The sequence below is a fragment of the Nannospalax galili genome, unplaced genomic scaffold (genome assembly GCF_000622305.1).
Source record: "Nannospalax galili isolate Female #2095 unplaced genomic scaffold, S.galili_v1.0 scaffold745, whole genome shotgun sequence".
In the NCBI taxonomy this organism is placed as follows: domain Eukaryota; kingdom Metazoa; phylum Chordata; class Mammalia; order Rodentia; family Spalacidae; genus Nannospalax; species Nannospalax galili.
In genome coordinates, this window is record NW_008353359.1 from 514095 (window position 1) to 531060 (window position 16966).

Sequence of the window (16966 nt, forward strand, 5' to 3'; positions counted from 1 at the left end):
GCTTACAATCCAGATTCAAATCAATACCGTTCATACCTTTAGGTTCCCTGAAAGGGCACTACCAGATCATTAGTTGGTCTCTGTGAAGCCTACTCCCTCAGTGTGTGATGGCCCCGGTTCCCTAACACTAGGGCTCCATTATTCGTTTGCTTATAATACAGCAAGTTTCCTCCAGAGAAAACTCTAACAGTGGGAGAGTGGAGGGGTGGGAAGGAGAGTGATAGACTCAGCAGATGAGTCAGGAGTATCTAAGAATGAGCTATAGACATTTACGGAATATCCACTGAAATTATTCCTTACTTGTGTCTCCAAAAGTTGACAGAGACCAACCCTGACAAGTAGGAAGAATTTTCCTAGAACAAGGGAGTATGAAGGCCTCATTTGACAGAAACACTGGGTCCTAGGCAGGAGGTATCTGGATTTTTTCAAACCACATAGCTTACAAATTAGAAATATTACAAGTGTTATCATTGTTAGGAAGAATGAATAATCTTTTGTGCAATCAGAAATTAGATTATCATACCACAATGAAGCTAAATGAACTATAGGAATAACACAGTGATAGTTCTTCCAGATATAATCTAAAGTAGAAATAATAGGACATAAAAGAATAAGTATACTTTGATTGCAAGCCATAAGCTGATAAACAAGCACCCCTAACTGGCTTTTAAAAATATACATGTAGGAGGAGAAAGTATGAAGAAATATAAATAGTTAATTATAACAGAAGTTAAGACAGAGATTATATGTATATCACCAAGGTAGAAGAGAATGTGTTTCAAAGAACACAGGAGGTTGGTTTGGGTACCCTGGTAATGCCTGCCTTTTAACCTGGGTGGTGGACACTTTGCTATTATGATACATATCTCTCTCCCCAGGGACACTATATCAACTAGAATTTCTCCTTTTCAACATGGATCATAGCAACTCCAATCTTCTCCACCTGTCCCTTTAAAGTGGCCGTAGACATTCTTGTCTGATGGCTGGTCATAGACTCTCTCATCTGAAAGAGGTTCTACCCGTGGCCTAGATGATGCTAACAAAGAAGTCAAGAATACATGACTTGAAATGGAGCTCAGTTTTTGGGATGCACAAAGCCCTGAATTTGGTCCCTAGAACTATATGAGCCAGATATCATGGTACATACTGAAATTCTTATACTTGGGAGATGAGCAAATCAGAAATTCAAGGTCATTCCCTACTCAATAGGGAGATCAGGGCCAACCTGAGCTAAGTGAGCTCCTGGCTCAAAAAAAAAAAGAAAATGAACAGGCAGACTTGCTGAGCTTCCTCAACCTGCTGGCTAACAGTGAAGTATCTTTGGAAACCTGGAGTAGTCCCACAGAGGCTGTCACAAATTGGCCAGGTCAAGATCCCTGTAGTTTCTTAGTCCACAGGGGTAAGAGTTTCAGTAATCTCAATCTGGTACAGAAAAACTGGAGGGAAGAGGCACTGAGTCCTCAGTTAACGATAGACACCTGAAGACACTGGAGCCATTGTCAGCAAAGGAATCATCAGAGTCATCATGATCAGCAGCAGCAGCAGCAGCAGCAGGATGATAGATCAACTCGGCAGTGAGAAGTTGGAGCCATTGTCAGCAAAGGAATCATCATCAGAGTCATCATGATCAGCAGCAGCAGCAGCAGCAGCAGCAGCAGGATGATAGATCAACTCGGCAGTGAGAAGGAAGGCCACAACAAGCAAAAAGTCAAAAAATTTTTCTCTGCCATGTCCCTTTTTTATTTGGTCCCATATTGGGCGTGGGTCTCCCCATATCAATTAAGGCACTCTGGATAAATCTTTAGGTGATGCTCCCTTCTTAGGTGATTCTAATTTGTGGCAAGTTGCCATGAAAATCAAGTATCACATACTCTTTCCTGTCATAATATTTTATAGATTTGCATTTTGTGATATAGTCATGTTGAAATAATTGAAACTTATACAGTCTAGATAGATCCTCAGTGAAAACACATTCTACATGTATTTCAATCTTTAATGAGATTTAACTAATGTTTAGAAACAAGATCTTTAAAGTTTAGAACATGAACATAGACAATCCTAGTCAAATAAAAATGTCCCTTGGTCAAAGTTGATGAACATTGCCATATTCTGTCTCAGTGCTCTGGATATTGTTTCTCAGATGTTATACACACATTCGTGCTCCTGAACACAGTGTGGATGATCAGAAAATATCAAAACAGAAGAGAAGATCCTCTGAAAATGAAGAGGGAATGGACAATGCAAGGAAAGGTCAGAGATAATGGTAATCAAAAGGAAGATACTAAGGCGACAGGGACTGTATCTCTGTGATAAAGTGAGATAGACATCACCTCTAGTTCAATCAGCACTGAGCATCTGAAAATATAAACCAGTTCCTTTCAAAACATGTTTATTGTGTTTTTATAACAGTTGAAATAAGTTGACTAAATTATTTACTATATGGAAATTAAGCTGTTAGTTTTTAGTTTATTCATTAAGACAAGACAGGAAAATTCATGAAATAGAGCTTAGCAATAATAAGCTTCTGTCTAAACTTTAGTCATTATGGCCTAATATCTATATTAATGTATTTTGAATGAATAAACATCAAATCATTTGAAAACAACACTTCTACAGTAATTCCTAAATAAGAAGACAGTCATTTAAACATTTTCAAAATATTGCTAAGCTTTGGTGCCAACTATGGCACCAGCTGATGCTGAGTTCAGAGGTGGCTGTTGTCATTTTCTTTTCTATTCTAATCCTTTTTATTTTTGATGACAGAAATAAAAAGAAATGCAGCACTGAAATTCAAACTCCCACCAAGTTTAATAAATAACTAAAAGAATCACCATGCATGCTGTGTCCCTCACATTAGGAGATGAAACTTGATAGGTGCTGGCCCCATGGTCAGTCTGTGTTAAGCTCTGAAGTTTACTATGTCATTTTAAATTTAAATTTAATTTTTATTGAATTTTCACAATTTCCATACAGTACAGTTTGATAGTATTTAGATCCCTTCCTCTGAGGCTAGAAAAATTACGCAGTAATTAAAAGCACCAACTGATCTTCTAGAGGATATGGGTTTGGATTCCACTGGCCATATGGCAGCTAACAACCATCCATAACTCCAGTTCCAGATATCCAAAACCCTCTTCTGACCTCCTGGGCCTTGCACAACATGGATACATTTACATGCATTCAGGCAATATACTCATAAACTTGAAATATATAATAATCCACTCCCCTATGTGCACCTCCCCCCACTGCCCCCTTGCCCAATTTAATGTAACCTCTTAAATAATGCAGCCTATAGATTCTGATATGTATCCTCAAGTGCCTTCAGCATGGGTCTATCTACTGGGTCTACCAACAACCCCATCTTTGTAAGACACTGTCTCTTGCCCTCCCAGCAACCATCAATTCCCAAATTTTCTTAGGTTGGGTTGGGATTTCTTACCCACTTCCCCATGTCTACTCTGGGATCTTGTCTGGTTTGAGCTTGCATAGGACTTGTGTACACTGTCAACATTGCAGTGAGTTCATATGAGTAACTGGCCATCTGTCTATAAGACTGTTTCCATGTGGTGATCCACCCCTCTGGCTCTTACAATCATTCTGCCTCCTCTTCTGCAATGATCCCTGAGTCGTAGGAGGCAAAGGTTTGAAATGGATAACCTACTTAGGGATAAATACTCTGTGGCCTCTTGTTGTCTGCCCATTGGCCAGTTGTGGGGCTTTGTATTGCTTATAATCTGCTGCATAAGGGAACTTCTCTGGTGAGATTTGAGATATGCATTCATCCTATATGTAATGGCTGCATTGAAGATGTGTCAGTTAGAATTAAGTGTCTTACAGATACTTATTCTCTGCATTTGACCACTTCTGGGACTGTGTAATAGTCTCCATCTGTTGAAAAAAGAAGCTTCTTTGCTGAGATGTGAAAGTACAATTGCCTGTAAATATGAGGATGCATATTTAGAAAAAAGTAAGGAATTACATTGGTCTAGGGATGTGGCAAAGTAGGTTTTTCTCTAGGAACTATGACCTCTTCAGCCATGTATATTTGGCTACGATTACAGTACCACACATGAATTCCCTCCCATTGAGAGTCTTAATTTCAAATAGATACCTGTTGATTGCCCCCAAGATAAAAGTGCTACTACTTCACCAACAGCAATTGTTTGCTGGGCCAGTCCTGTATTTTAAGCTTCACAATTGGGTAGGACCATTGACTGATTCTCTCCATTGGCAGCTTGAATAGTATCCTCTGATACCATGAGCTAGTCTTCACAAGCAGGCTTCCATATTCTATCTTGATTGTTCAAAGTTCTGTGTCCAAGTATGGCATGTCTTCAACAATAAGATCTTACCATTAAGTTCTGGGAGGCAATCAAGGGCTATGGCAATAGCCTGTGTTATTTTGAGTTTCTTGGACTACCTGGCCAAGAAATTAAAGGGAGATTATTTCTACATGGCACCGTGTTTCTTGATATAAAGCTTTCAACTAGAGGCATACCCTTGTATATTTACTGTATGTGTATTTTTCAATAGGACTTTGAACTAAATTTTTTTCTCTTGTTTATTGTTTTTAATGTTATATTTAAAAACAAGACATTTATTAACTATTTCAGATTTCCATACATGAGCATGTATTTTGATCATTTTACCTCTGCTCCTATGCCTATCTCCTACCAGAACCACATCCCTTTCTTCCAAATTTATGTCCTCTTTTATTAGAACTCAATGAGTCCAAAATGTGTTATCCATATATTCTTGAGTATAGGGCCACCCACTGCAATAGGATGACTTACCAGCAGCCACAACATTTAAGAAAATTGACTCTCCCATCCACAACAGCCATTAACTGAAACAGCTCCTCCACTACAGTAGAGAACAGGGTTGGTGGGGGAATAAATTTAACAGTAAGTTTTAAACCCCAAAGAAACATAGCCAGTTTCTTGGCTAAAAGTCAAAATGTCCTTGGGCCTCTTAGCAACATACTCTATTCCAAAGGCCAAAAATGTCAAAAGTATTTGGGAGCTTGTATCTAATCCTTAAAAGATTTTAGGATTACCTCTTCAGAGGGGGCAATGTTGGAGGGGAGGGAGCAGGCTTGGATTAATGGATTTGACAAAAACACCTTAGATGTATGGAATTCTCAATAAAGTTTTTATAAAAGTTTAAAAAAATCCGTATAGAAGCCTACTATTTTTGTAAGCTTTATATTCATATAAGAGTTAACTAAAGTTACTCTAAACTGTGATAATGCTCCTCCAAGAAGACATAGGTTGCCAAATAAAATGCCCAGTGACAGATATGGTCATCACCCCCCAAAATCTCGCTTGGAGGTGTCCTGAAGACCCCCAAACTATAAGGCTATTATCCTTGCTCTTCGTTGCCCACCAGAACATGGTAAGGCTGTATTGCTGAAGACATCACATGCTTTGGTCACTTACTATTGTGAAACCAAGTTAGTACTGACCGGGAAGCTTCCTCCCTGTTTGGAAGGTGCTATGCAGGCAGATGAGGGGAAACTCAGTGAACCCTGTGAGCTTCTTTATCTACTGGCCTGGGAAAAATATGTCTTTTAGTACAATAGTTGAAGTAATGTTTTGAGGTAGCCCACTGCTTTCTCTGATTGGATTTAAGGCCTTCTCTGTAGAAAGAAACACATGCCTAGTGCTGCATATCTGGCCAAGAGCCCATGGATGAGGAGCTTATAAACCCCAGGAGTGAATCTACTATCATTATTTTGCTAGATGGACATAGTGCCCTCAAAATACCCTCAATATTCATAATTATATACATAGATTCTTGCAACTCTCAGACCTTATCAGAAAAGTTTATTTGCATGGTGGATGTAGTTAACTCCTAAACTCACATCCCACTGAAATGAAGAAAAGTGTCTACAGAATGCACAGCCATAAATGGGGTATTAACATCTCACTCTCTCTTCCCGAGGATCAGGGAACATTGAGGAAGAGGTAGCAAAAAGAAAGACTTAACACTATATACAGATGTCAGGGAGGATCTGGACAAAATGTTATCTTCAGCACATGACAGGACCAGTGCATTCATGGACTCACAGCTACTGTGTTTTCCTGCACAAGACTTTCCCAAAAGCAAGCCAATTAACATTCAAGGTTTGTGAGACAGGGGCTGTGGTGTTCATGAGCCCCTACTTCTATCAAAAGAGCTATTATTGACTGTTCTATTTCATAAACTGAGAGATCCCAAGAATGAAGAATTCTTGAGCAATTGCTTTATTCCAGCACTACAGTTGCTAACTGATTTCAGGGCCCTAGAGAATCATCATGACTCAAAATTGGAGCATTAATATAATACAGACTATGTGTCACTAGACTTTCTGTAGAAAACAATGTGATTCTCAGAAACCTTAGGCTATGCCTATGTTGTGCTGTTTAAGTAGTGCTTTCATCAGTCACATGTCTACAGATATAAATATTAGAATTATAACTTAAAGTTATAATCCTAAATGTCATGAGGTACACTTCATATTGTTACCTGGGGCTTCTATTGCTTTCTCACCCCCATCCATGGCTGGTTAGAGAAGGCACAGACTTCCAGAGTCCTTTGTGAGAAAAACACTTAACACTATATACAGTATTTTAAACATAATGAACTATGTAGCGCACAGAATCAAACTCATGCAGTTGCCATGGAGAAGTATACTTCAGTTAAGTATTGAATGTAACATCTAAGTGGCAGTTCTAAGAGCTGAGAGCTCAAGTACAGTCGGGTGCGTCATCGGCTCACTATGTGGAGGGCTGGCCCTTTTGCCTTCAATAGGTTCTTTTGAAATGAAGTCACTTTCTGTGACACTGATGCTAGTCACAGTTGTACAATTTATATACTGGCACCCCACTTCTATGAGCATTTGCGGTTGATATTTGTATCAATTTCTTCTTTTTAACCTCTGATTCTAAATTGGGCAGAAATGGAAAAAATAGTGCAAATCCAACAGAAAATAAACTATTTTTCACTTTCTGGACCTTGAAGACTCTCAGTTTCTGAGATGTACCAGTGTCTAGCCTACTTGCCAGCTCTATGCTCACTGAGCTTTTGAAGTACAAGGCTGCCTGCTAGACAGCTACTCTCCAGTCCCATCACACCTCGCCAACCTCAAAAATAAGGAAACAAACATATTTTGAACCAATTTTTAAAAAATTTTTATTTTTAAAATTTTTAAAATTTATTATTTTTATTTTATGTGTATGTGAATATTGCCTGCATGTAGGTAAGTGCACCCATATCGTGCAATGCCCATGGAAGACAGAAGAGGCTGTCAGATCCCCTTTGACTGGAGTTATGGACAGTTGTTATCTGCAGTGTGGGTGCTGGGACTCAAACATGGGTTCTACAAGAACAACCAGTGTTCTTAACTGCTGATCCATCTCTCCAGCCCCTTGAACCGATTTTAATGCTATAATTAATTTTACCATTTTGCTCCATTTTAGTATGAAATTTTTACCTCCTGTTTAAAAGGAACTTCATCTAAGGCAGAGTAATGGCTATTATCCAGCCTCCCATACAAAAACATAGGAAAGCTTTCCTGGCATAATTTTTCTCAAGGTAAAGAGGGTCAGATTCAGAGCAATAGAGGAATAACACTTGTGTCACAAATGAAACTTAACTATAAAAATGCAGATCTAGCAGCAGGTGGGTGGAACATTCTGATTTATATAAAAACGATGTAAGATTTCCAATGAAGACAATGCAGTGTTACTGTCCATCAGAATGGATTTGACGGAACAGTATTCATGTTTGTCTTTATTGAAAGTCAAGATCTGCAAGAACTCTTCATATAATGATTACACCATTTTGTCAGTCTCAGCATCAATTCTGCCATTGTTTATAAACTAAGATGTAATACAATGTACACAGGTGAAGTCCTAGGACTCTGGATTTCCATCTGCAGTTTTGCCTTCAAAAGACAGGGCCTACTCCTGGACTGTGCCTCCTCAGCTTTACTTTACTCAACTTTCTAGGAAGACTGAAGTTTAATAATGGGTGTATTCTCCCTCATCCAAACACACTGTAAAACAGAGCTGAATGGAATGGATGCCTCATTGTTGAACATACCTTTGAGGCTAATCCCACAATTTCTCCACTTCTCCCTCAGGTAAGATACTGAAAGGAAAACCAGCTGTGGTTGTCCCTAGTGTGGCCATGGTTCTTCACAGGAATTACATGAAGAGTAATCAAGCAGGCCTGATGAACAGTCACTTCAGTAGGGGGCTCATAGGCCGCTTTGAACTTTAAATTTGGTCTGATGACTCCAGAGCACAAGCATTGCAATGGCCACAAAGCACACCTGCTTCTAAGACAACATGGATAAAGGCACATTGCATTTTCCTGAAGTTAGAAAGTTCATCTGGCCCGTATCCCTGGGATGGAAGGAAAGGTATGTCAGATAGGTAAGAGATTGAAAGTGTTTTCAGACATGGTAGCGTAGGTGCTCACACACAGGATAAGAAAAAAAAAAAAATCCCAAGCGAAAAAGAAGGCAGTAGCTACAGATTGTGAGTAGGATTTTTTTCTTTCACTATCATTGTAGCACAGGAGAGATTTCAGTGCAAATAAGATCCATTGGCCAAAGAAAAACCTGAAGACAATTAAATGCTATGGTGTGTTAAGAATAAGACAGACAAACATGAGAGTTGTGTTTTCAAGCTGAACTTTACTTGTGTAGGACACAGAACTTGTTTATAACTCCAAGTTTTCTAAAGTAAATGTTCAAAAAGAATTACAAGCACATGCCATCAAGCCTTGATAGGGGCACACAGCAATGCTATGAACAGTCCACAGCTTTTGAAAAACACTAAAACCCTATAACAGACAGGCTAGCATTAGGCTGCTATAGATGGGTATGCTGATGTTGTTGTAAGGTGAAATGTCCAAGTTGGATTAAAGATTCTACCAGTTCTCAAAAGCAAGGCTTGAATATGACCAAAGAAGGACATCGAGCAGGCCCCATACCCTGGCACTCACCATACATGTTCTGTTTGAATACAGATTCACAATCTAAGTAATTCTCAGAAGTAAAATCATATGGCACTTTATTTCTTACTGGTTTATTTCAGTTAACTTACTGTCTTCAATATCAAATGGCATATGTGATGGTTAATTTGATAGCACGCACAAGATCCATGGAAGCTCAAACGGGACAAAATTCCAGTAGAGACACAGGGAAGGATCTTAAGGAACTTTTGGAACATAAGGAACTTTTGGTACCTGATGGCTCCTGGGAGATGGAGAGACAATATCTTACCGGGATGGGACTCTTGGTAAGTCAACCAGGCTCCTATGGATGAACTCAGGCTTGTGGACATGTGGGGACACAATCAGATTCTATAGGATGTGTTTATACATAGTGGAGTTTACTGAACTGGGAGAGGAAGTGGGGAAAGGGGCAATGGAGGAAGGTATCTGAATCCTATCAAATTATATTGTATGAAAATCATAAAAATTCAACAAAATATTTGAAAAGAAAAATTAAAATTAAAAAATATTTATTTATTTTTAGAGTCCTACAGGCTCCTGGGACCCTGCTTATATGAATCTATAGCAATGGTGTTAGCATATACAAGTCCCAAACAAACTCAAACAGACAAAAACCCAGCTTAGAACTGGGGCTGAGGAAATGGATAGCAGACCCCAATCTTAGCTGAAGAAATATTGGCAACTGAATACTGCTAGATGAGGAAGAACAGATCTTCTTAAAGGGAGGGACTATAGATAAGCTTACTAGACCTCAGTAGCTGAACTTGCACTGAGGAAAATCTAGAGACACTAACTTAACAAAATAGGCCTTAACACAAATCACAGAATGTATGAATTCCAGTGGGGGGACTGTGGGAGGATGTCAGTGGGGATGATTAAGATTGATTGAGGTGTTCTATATGAAATACACAAAATTCAATAAAAGAAAATTTTAAAATATTTATTTTTATTTAATGTATATAAATGTTTTGCTTGCATGTAGGTGCACCACGTGCATGCCATGCTTGTGGAGGTCAAAAGAGGACATGTGACATCAGATTCCCTGAAATTGAAGTTATAGATGGTTGTTAGCTGCCCTATGAGTGCTAGGACCTGAATGCAAGTCCTAGCCTCCACAGCCTTTGCCTTTAACTCTGAGGTCTCTCTCCAGTTCCTGACTTTAAATTTAGGATTTCTGTGGAAACTCTATAAGTTCTATAGGTGAGAAATTATCTAGATTAGGTTAATTGAAGTAGAAAGAATCTCCCTAAATGTGAGCATACCACGCTCACATGAGCTGACTAGAACAAATGGAGCTAAGCAGTAGCATTAGCCACTGGGCTTCCTGACTGGACATATGTGAACAGCTGCTTTCAGGCACCTGCTGCCATGAGCTCTCTGCCAAGATGGACAATAGTCTTAGATTGTGAGCAAACATAAAATCTTTATTACATTAGTTGTTTTTGTCAGGTGTTTTTTCCATAACAGTAAGATAGGTAGCACAACAAGCTTTCTTTATTTTTTGAGGCCCATTAATGTTTCACTGATACAGTTGTGACTCAGCGACACTGTGAATCTAGTGAAAAAATATGTCCCATTTCAAAACACTTTGCTCATATAAATCTTGATATTTTGATTTTTTTCATCTTTTCTATGGTGAATAATGTCGGAATCAGTATGACTGTACAGATATCTTATGAAGCCCCCAGTTTCCTTTCTTTTGGATGTATGCCTAGAAAGAAGATATCTAGATCATATATTCTATTTTTAAATATTTGAGTAGATATGATGCTGTTTCCATAACAACTAAAAAAGTCTCTCTAGATTTGCACAGATTCCAATTATTCCATATATTTTCCATGCTCATTATTTTATGTTCTCTTTTCTTTTTCAATAATGACCAATCAAATGAGTGCAAAGTTGTGTCTCATTGTTGTTTTAATTTGTATTCTAAAAGACTAGTGATATTTAAAACCTTTTCATTTGACATGAACTGAATGAATCGTTTAGAAAAATTTCTAGATTAAAAGCAGGCTAAAGCTATCTCTGACCACTATGTCAGCTGTACAGAGGATACTAGAAGGAATGCTGCCAACAAAAGAAAAAAATGAACACAACTGAGAGGCTACACAAAAAAATATAAACAACGCTAGAACAATAATAACAACAAAGACAAAACAACCCAAGAAATAGCAAAAGGTGGGAAAAAATCCAAAGAATTACAGTAATTAAAATATACCCTTGAATAGTTACTCTGAATATTAATTATGTCAATATTTGAATTAAAAGACACAAACTAGATTGGATTAGAAGGCAGGATCTAGAAATAACCTTAGGATGAAAGAATGGGCAAAGACATTCTAAGCAAATGAAACTGGAAAATAAGCAAGTGTCTCTCTTCTAAATTTGGACAGAATGTACTTCAGACTAAAGCTTAAAGGTGAAATAAGGTGAATTCTTACTAATTAAAGGGGAAAGTCTACTAATTAAAGGGGAAAGGTGAAATAAGGTGAATTCTTACTAATTAAAGGAGAAAGAGGATATTACAATTCTAAACACCTACACCACACACAGGTATTCCAATTCCATAAAAATTACTGCTAGATATAAAGCCTCTGCACAGTACCTGATACTTCAGAATCACATTTTCAATAACAGACAAATCATAAAGAGGAAAAGGAAACAGAAACACTCAAGGTAAACAACATCATAGAGCAAATGGATCAAGCAGACAGCTTGTAGAGCATGCTATCCCAGTACTACAGAATGCAAAATCTTCTCATCAGACCATGGGGTTTAGGCTAAAACAGATCACTGTGTTGGTGCCTCATTCACAAGAAACTTCACACTAAGTAGTTTAAGGAAGAGTGGACCTGATCTTGTGAGGTGTTCTGATTCCCTTAAGAACTGTTTTCTCAGAACTGAACTCTATTCCATTATAGTCTTCATCTATTCTGTTCTACAGTACTCTACTGTACTGTCTACAAAGGGCTCTTCTCATATTTATTGAGCAGCATATCTAGTATGATATGAGCAATTTTGGGTAGTTTTACAAAGGATGAACTTGTTTTCTGACCCTACTGACTCAGAACAGCACACAGAGCCACAAATAAATGTCAGCAACCTTTGCCTCCATGTTGTTTCCAACATCTTTGAAGAAGATGTTTGTAACTTCATTGTTGTTTTTAACAACATCATTCTCACACCTCACTCACACATACATTGTTCAGAGGCAAGGGCATAACTGAGCCACAGATAGGGAGCATGGATATAAGATTAAAGCTTAGCATGCAGCTTAGTTTCTACGAGGTAGTTACATCATGAGTCCAAATCACTGTAGGACTGATTACAACGTTTTTCTTAGAAAGAGTACATGGTTCCAAATATTCTCAAAATATAAGATTAAATTGGTTTACAAGGTTATGTAAAATTTCAATTCATAAAATCTCATTACAAGGAGTCTTTCCCATTAAAGTCATTCACACAGAGCACATTTTAGGACACAAAGCAAGTCTCAACAAGTACAAGAAAATTTCAATAATGTCTTGTGTTCTATCTATCTACATTTGATTAAAGCTAGAAGTGAAAATAAGAGAAACTCCAGAAAATTCACACATTAATGGATATTAAACAGCAAACTCTTAGATGGTATATGGGTCATCATAGAACCCAAGAAGGAAATAAAAATTTGCTTAAATGAATGAAATAAAATGAAAATACAGCATACCAAAACCTACAGGGTACGATGAAGGTAGCCCAAAAAGTGCAGTGTCCACATGACAAAGCTGAAGAGAACCCAAATAAATAACTTAAAGCTTTGTCAAAACAAGAACAAGCCGAATCCAAAAGCAGTCAATGGAATGAAATAATGAAGATCAAGGCAGAAATCAATGAAATCAAAATGTTGAATTGGTTTCAGTATGGAAATTTATGCCAAAGTTTGTGTCTCTGAAATTTAACAAGACCCACAGGTAACCTGTGCTTTGGAGCCTCTAGAGGCTAGGCACCTTTGCTACTAGTTCTTGCTTCACTGTGATGTATTGGAGATTTTGGAAACCTGGATTCTAGAGGGTTTGAAGTTGACTAACAATTACTGTGTGATATCTGATACCATGGTGAAATCATGGATTTATTGGATCTTTGTTGTTTTGGTTTGGTTTGGTTTTCTTCATGGGGGGCAGGGCCTCCCTGAAGCTTCAGCTGTCCTGGAACTCTATGTAGATCAGGCTGGCCTCTATCTCACAGACATATGCCTGCTTCCTGAGTGCTGGGATCATAAGTCTATGCCTCCATGCCTGACCTGAATTTACAGACTTTTTTGAACAGGAAAGAATTGCAGTTACTTCATCAGGGAAAGTCTAACAGCTTTCCTTCACCATCCAAATAACTACATTCTTTCAGTCCACTAGCAGTGGACACTATCTCACTCCATACAGGTCCTGGCAGTCCTTCTTGCAGAACCACACCCCAAACAGCTATTGTGTGGGACAACAAAGCAATTGTTGCAGTTGGGGAGGATGGTTGAATAAATCACCTCAGAATTGATCATAAGGAAATTCTCAAAAGTATAGATAATGCTGACAGCAGCATACTTCGTCTGTAACTTCCCTTCAGACTCCTGAGACTGTTACAATAAATTCAATTGGATAGCTAACAATATGGGATTTCAGATAACAAAGAAATGAACTCTGTTGGATCCTATCACTGATTGGTGACCGAATGCCATTGCACTGTGTTGATAGACATCCCAACCAGCAGCATGATATAACTACTGGTCACCAGGATGTAATGTTGTATATTTGGAATGTTGGGCAAGACTCCAGGCTTGTATCTGATGAAGTCTCATGAAGCTGAAATGTAGGAAGTTTACTTCTACCCATACACCCCAAATCATCTGTCTACTTGTTCTGAAGGTGGATCCCCCTGGCATTGTGATGCATCCACAGATGTACCTGAAAAGTCATCACTCTTCCATCAAGCAGGAAGAAGCTTTCCTGTCTCAGAATAAGTCACCAGACTAATGTTCCCCAGTCTCTAATAAGTTCCGGGCTTAGCACTGACCCCTCCAAAGACTACATTGAAATCAGAAACGTAATTCTCAGCATAATTCTGTAAAGAGTTTGCTATAGACTCTTGTCTTGTTGGTAGAACTGACACAGAAGCAATCTGTGTCACCAGATGTGGTCACCGCCAGTGGCGGCTGCTCCTCCATTCTTGTGGATGCCACTCCTTCCTTCTCATGGGCGTCGAGGCTGCTCCTCCACTCACCCTGGGTTGAGGCCCCTCTTCTGCCTGTGCTGGGCTGAGGCTGCTCTTCTGCTCACCTTGTGCTGCCTCCTGTCATCACTGCTTCTGCCTGGTCCCAGACCCCAGGGCTGGTGAGGAGACTGTCAATGGAGCCACATTCAGACACAGGAGACCAGGTTCAGTGACACAGGTCTGCTTTATTGCAGGAAGGCACAAGCTTATATAGGGGTAGTGGTCCAATCACAGCACAGCAAGTAGGATACCTTAATAAGGTATCCTAGCATAACAGGTTTGGCATCCTATCACAGTACAGCAAGTAGGATACCTTATTAACATAACAAACAGCATCCTATTAGCATAACAGACTTAACTTCCTCTCACAGAATAGTGGGTAGGATGCCTCATTAGCATACTGGGTTTCAGATTACAGAGCCTGGATTCCTGGAAACCACATGATCTTGACTGTTGCAATATCTAATAGTTGCAATTTTGGATTCCAAGGGTGGTGATTAGGGAGTGGCGAGCTCTAGGCATCAGTCTCATGATCTGCCAATGGGAGCAAATGTCACAAGGCATTCCTTGTGGCTCCAGCAGTCAGGCCATTGCCTCGTGTGTGCTGTATGGCTGTCAATAAGAGTTTCACCCTAGGCTCAAACCTGTCTCCCACAACCAGACAACTATTTTCATGAGAAAACTGTGACTATATAACATGAAGCAAAACACAATTGCAACTTCTATACAAAATACTATCATCATATCCTTGATATTTACAAGGAAATAGTAAACTGTTAATGTCAGTTCCTGGTCTGGTTTTCATTAGTTGTATTGTCCCCCCAACACTTGCAGAATCTGGTAGATGACTGACTGCAAATGACTCTGAGTATGTAGAACATCAGAGCAGAGGGTCCTTGAGTTGTTAAACATGTTGCCGTCCTTGCAGGCAGCTATGAACAGTTTAATGAAACAAGTGGATATTTGTTTATCCTATGCTTAAGGAAAATAATTCTGTAAAATAATCAGGGCTGGAGAGATGGCGCAGAGGTTAAGAACTGACTGCTCTTGCAGAGGACCCAGGTTTGATTCCCAGAACCCACATGGCAGCTATGAACAATACTTAACTCCAGTTCCAGGGGAATCTGACACCCTCTTCTGACCTCCACAGTGTTGCACTACATGCGTGCACTCACATACATGCAGGCAATACACTCATACACATAAAATAAATGATAAATAAAATATTTAAGAAAAATAATCATGAAAAATTAAGGAAGATGTGTAAATAAAAATTATGTAGTCAGCAAACATTTAGAAGCATCAAGGTGAGTTGCTATGCATGCAGTACACCGTAGGCTTCTGCAGATGTTTCAAAACATGACAAGCACTAGCTTCTTCTCTTGAAAACTGTGGCCACATCACATACCAAGTCTTCTCAGCTTACCAGTATATGCTCATGTGAGCCAAATTTATTGCTAAAAATATTTTTTCACATTCACATTGTTCTGAATGACAATCATTCTAAATTAAACCTTGTTAGGCTTCCTGCTAGTTTTGAACTTTTAAAAATGTATTGATACACAAAGCATCCTAAAGGTAATTATTGTGCTTCCTAAAGTCTGAAAGCATTTGCAAAAATCAAAATGAAATAAACTTAATAATAATCAACGAAAGAGTTGGTTCTTTGAAAGATTTAAATAAGAGTTACAAACTGAGCCAAGTTAATTAAAAGAAAAAAAAACCTCAAATTAATAAGATTAGAAATAAAAGGGAAAAATTTCCAAATATATTCACAAAATTGGAATAAATCATTAAGAAATAGCCTATTAAAAATTGGAAAATTTAAAAGAAATGTATGAATTCCTACATGGACATGACCTACCAAAGTTAAGCCAAGAGGAGATAAACAATTTAAACATATATAATAAGCAAAGAGATTGAAGGAAAACTAAAAATTTTAAATGTCCAACTTAAAAAGTCCAGGTACAGGAAGATTCATGGTAGAAATTCTACTGAAGTTTTAAAGAACAGCCCAAACCACTGCTTTTCAAATTATTCCATAAAATTAAAAAGTAGAACAGCCAAACATTTTCTACAAAGCCAGTATTATACAAACTTATAGACCAATATCCATAATCATCATAATTCTCAATAAAATATTGCAAATTAAATTCAAGAACACATCAAATGTTCATCTATCAATAACATGTCCTTCATTCCAGATATTCAAAAATAGTTCAACATGTGTAAGTCAATAATACAACACAGCACATAAAAGATCTTAAAGACAGAAGTAACATCATAATCTCCATAGGTTCAAAAACTACCTTTGACAGAATTCTACATTTTTTCATGATGAAAACCTTAGCAAGCACAGCAATGGAGGGAAAATATGTCAACACAATACAATATGTATATGATAAACCCACACCCAATATCATCCTAATGGGGGAAATCTCAAAACATTCCTTCTAAAACCAATAAAAATAAGAAGCATCCACTCTCTGTAGTATTATTTAGTAGAATTCGTGAAGATGTTTACTTAGTATTTACAACCTGGCCACCTTGTCATGCCAACCTATGAATATGAGAGGTCTTTCTATCCTCTAGTGGTTTCCCTCAATGTTTACTTTCAATGATAGGAAGTTTTATTGTAGAGCTCTTTCACCTTCTTGGTTACAATTATTTCCTAGGAGTGTGTGTGTGTGTGTGTGTGTGTGTGTGTGTGTGTGTGTGTGTG

The 16966-nt window shown here is 38.3% G+C and overlaps 1 pseudogene; it reads left to right on the plus strand.

The window, feature by feature from the left end:
* Positions 1-9278: 9278 nt before the first annotated feature.
* LOC103748059 lies at positions 9279-14100 on the plus strand (annotated as a pseudogene).
* Positions 14101-16966: the final 2866 nt, after the last annotated feature.